The following is a 4,544-nucleotide window of genomic DNA, read 5'->3' on the forward strand; positions in this document are numbered from 1 at the left end:
ATTCTTTGAAGTCAAACTTATTCTTTGTGATTTGTCCACGGCTTTCTTCATAGTTTCACATAATCTGCTTTTCGGTACTAAATTTTCTCTTGAATGTTTCCAATATAATGATACACAGGAAGCACGAAGAAGTGTATGATTTCGGACGAGAATATTTTTGAAAATATCCTCAGAAATATCGAAGATATTGATGATGATATTTTGGAATTTCTAAGTTCGATGGTTGATGGAGAAAGATTTTCCGCAAGATTTTAACATGACTTCGGAGCAAGATATTCTCTAAAGATTTCATCGTATTCAGAATTACCTGGATTCTTTGAATATAGGGTTTGGTCCTTGTATTTGTCCTTGGTCTCCTTCGTGGTTAGCTCAATCCGTTTTCCAGTTCCAACTTTTCTGAGCTTTTCCAACAAACTATTCTTTATCATCAAACTTCCGATGATTAAGGTCGTTTACCATCGTCTATAGTTTCTGCTACTTCATTCAACTTTTCAATATTCAGAGTATTGATTTGTAGACGGATTGCTCTTCAAAATTTCAGTATGGAAGATGATAATTCTATGAGATAAATGTTATATGTATACATATAACTTTTGATGTAGAAACGCTGCGAGATTTCAAAATACTAATTGCAGATTCTTGGTAACTGGTATGTCAATTCTCGTTACACGATGCGGATGTGTATATGATAGGGTTTTAATGAACAATTATAATGGTTCTTCTGAGAGTCTTACGCCAATGAGTAATGAAGTTGCTGGTAAGTTTACTACTAACGTGGTGGAATATAAACGATTCTTCAGTAATGATGACGAAAGACAAACTCGTATATCAAGGTTATAATAAGGTTGTTTTGAACGTAAAATCGAAGTTGACTTGTTGAAGCTATGACAAAATTGGCTGATTTGGAAAAAGATTGCAAAGTTATTTTCGGTAATAATAACGCTAAAGGAATTAGCACAGCTACGCGTTAAACGTTTACTCAGTTTCCGAGAGTTTTTCAGATGCATAACTAAATGCATCAATCTTTTCTCTCGTAGAAGAAGTGCGGTTGGTTCATCCTCTCGTTTGAGATGTTTTCAAGAATCTTGAAAGGTTTGAACGCAGATTGGAATCGTCAAGATACAAATGAGGTTTAAGATGAAATCAAGTGGCAAACTTGAAGAATTGTTTAGTTTCATATGTTATAATCAATATTTTAATTCATTTTAATTGTCCAATGTCATTAGTCCACAGTCGATAGTCCACATTTAACAGTCCAATAATTCATATATAATTTAATATATAATATTCGAATTAATTAATACGTATCGTGACCCGTATACGTCTCAGACTCGATCACAACTCAAAGTATATATATTATTTTAGAATCAACCTCAACCCTGTATAAAGAACTCGATCATTACTGCATATAGAGTGTCTATGGTGATTCCAAATAATATATACAGATGCGTCGATATGATATGTCAAAACTTTGTATACGTGTCCCGATATTTAAAGTGCGTAAAATAAATAACAGAAATTAAATGACGATAAATTAAATGCGTAAAATAAATAACAGAAATTAAATAACGATAAATAAAATTGCGATAATTAAATTGTGATAAATAAACTGCGATAACTAAAATGTAATCAGTTAGCTAGGAACAGTTAGCTAGGAACAGTTAGCGTGGATTCTTAACAAAATTTCAATTAGTTAATTCGTTTGTTTCTAACAACTTTTATTTTGTCCAATGTTTTCTTCATTATGCCACTTGTTGGATTGTGATAAATCAAAATTCCAAATATGAAATTGAATATAAAAAAAATGGTTATTCTGCAGTGAACGGATGTATCTCTGTAGATGTAAGTAGGATAGTAAACGACTGTTGAATCAGCTTTGAAGAATGTACATTGTGACTTATTAATGTGAAATCTGAATATTCCTCGGGTATTAACTACCCGTTAAAATATTTTCACCATTAATAGTTTGTACGAAAGAATTTTTAATTACAATCTTTATGAAAACATATATACATATATTTTTTCTTCAGATGTAATCATGGATTTAATGAGTTAATATGATATTAATCTCATTTGATTTACCGTTATAACTAGAATACATAATCTCTAAAACATTAGAGATTACATAATCGCCATGAAGAACGAAGGTAATTGATGTAGAACGATACGTAGAACGATGATTGTACTCGAGGTACTGAATTTGATATTGAGGCAAGGATTGTTGATGATACAGGTGCTGTTACTGATGGTACTGTTGATGTCGGTGATGTTGCTGAAGCTGCTACGTTTTGCACCATATTCTCCAAATTGATTACTAGAGCGCGAAGTTTATTGACTTCTTGTATTACTCTGGGATGATTGTAGGTCGGAACGAGCGGATGAATAAGGTTTAGAATCTGAGTTATGATATAGTCGTGGCGAGATATTCGAGAAATGAGGGTGAAAATGGTGTTACGAACAGGTTCGCCGGTAAGTGCTTCAGGTTCTTCGCCAAAAGGTGAATTCGGTTAGTGGAAGGGATCGCCTTCTGCGCGTCTCCATTGATTAAGTCGACTACGAATCCATCAGATGAATTGGGGATGGATGATTGGTTGATTCATTCTGCTGACGTTGCTTCCGGAGCTTAGATGACTATCCATTCGGAATAACTGTCGGGATAACTATCGGAATAGCTGTCGGAATCCGAGGGACTCGAACTAGTTGAAGGATTCATCTCGTACGATCAGATGAAGGATTTTCGATAAGAAATAGATTATAGGATGTAGATTAGTATCATGCAATACATAATTTACATATGCATATGTAATACTGAAATCTCATAAGTTACGGAGGAATCTACGGAAGCTGTCAGGTAAAGATAACAATAACAGATACGCTAAGATATGAATTAGCAGATACGCTAAGATATGAATTTTTGTCTGTACACTATTCATGCAGTCAATGCAATAAGATGTGTCTAGACTAAGAATAATAAGCAGGTAATTTACTAAGGATGATAAACAAATGATTTCTGACAAAAATGATAAGCAAAACTTTTGACATGCAGACACGGTCGAAGTCCAGACTCACTAATGCATCCTAACGACTTATCAGTTAGACACACTAATGCAGACCCGGTTCACTATGACCACCTCTCTGATACCAACTGTGAAGACCCGTCCTAATCCATCCGGACAAAGTCCATATCGATTATAAACGATTCACAACAGTTGATTACATAGCGAGGTACTCGACCTCTATATGATACATTTTACAAACATTGCATTCGTTTTTGAAGATACAATCTTTCATTACATCGAAAGTTGACGGCATGCACACCATTTCATAATATATCTAACTGTAATTGACTTAATAATAACTCTGATGAACTTGGCGACTCGAATGTAACGTCTTTTGAAATATGACATGAATGACTCCAAGTAATATCTCTAAAATGAGCAAATGCACAGCGAAATATTTCTTTCGTACCTGAGAATAAACATGCTTTCAAGTGTCAACCAAAAGGTTGGTGAGTTCATTAGTTTATCATAAATAATCATTTCATAACTTTAATAGATCATAAGATTTCATATTTCCATTTCTCATAATCATACGTCCCATGCATAGAGACAAAAATATCATTCATATGGATTGAACACCTGGTAACCGACATTCACAATATATATAAGAATATCCCCATCATTCCGGGATCCTCCTTCGGACATGATATAAATTTCGAAGTACTAAAGCATCCGGTACTTTGGATGGGGCTTGTTGGGCCCGATAGATATATCTTTAGAGTTCGCGTCAATTAGGGTGTCTGTTCCCTAATTCTTAGATTACCAGACTTAATAAAAAGGTGCATATTCGATTTCGATAATTCAACCATAGAATGTAGTTTCATTTACTCGTGTCTATTTCGTAAAACAGTTATAAAAGCAGCGCATGTATTCTCAGTCCCAAAATATATATTTCGAAAGCATTTAAAAGGGGATTAATGAAACTCACGCATATAAATATTGTAAAACAGTTAATAAAGCATTTGCATGTATTCTCAGCCCAAAAATGTAAAGAGTAAAAAGGGCAAAATAAAACTCACGCATATAAATATTGTAAAACAGTTAATAAAGCATTTGCATGTATTCTCAGCCCAAAATGTATATAAAAAGGGAATAATGAAACTCACCTTATGTATTTTGTAGTAAAAATACATATAACGACATTAAACAACTGATCAATGCAGGATTGGCCTTGGATTCACGAACCTATATCATTTGTATTCATTAATATTCATAGTTGTAATTAAACATATATATATATATATATATATATATATATATATATATATATATATATATAAATGTATTAGTTATATTATTTTTATGTTAATAATATATATATATATATATATATATATATATATATATATATATATATATATATATATATATATATATATATATATATATATATTTAAATGTTCATTTTGTATATAAAAATATTAACTTTTGTTATGTTATATGTGTTAATATATTTTTATATATTAGTTGTTTGGAAAGATAGTT

Source organism: Rutidosis leptorrhynchoides, chromosome 2 (genome assembly GCF_046630445.1).
Source record: "Rutidosis leptorrhynchoides isolate AG116_Rl617_1_P2 chromosome 2, CSIRO_AGI_Rlap_v1, whole genome shotgun sequence".
In the NCBI taxonomy this organism is placed as follows: domain Eukaryota; kingdom Viridiplantae; phylum Streptophyta; class Magnoliopsida; order Asterales; family Asteraceae; genus Rutidosis; species Rutidosis leptorrhynchoides.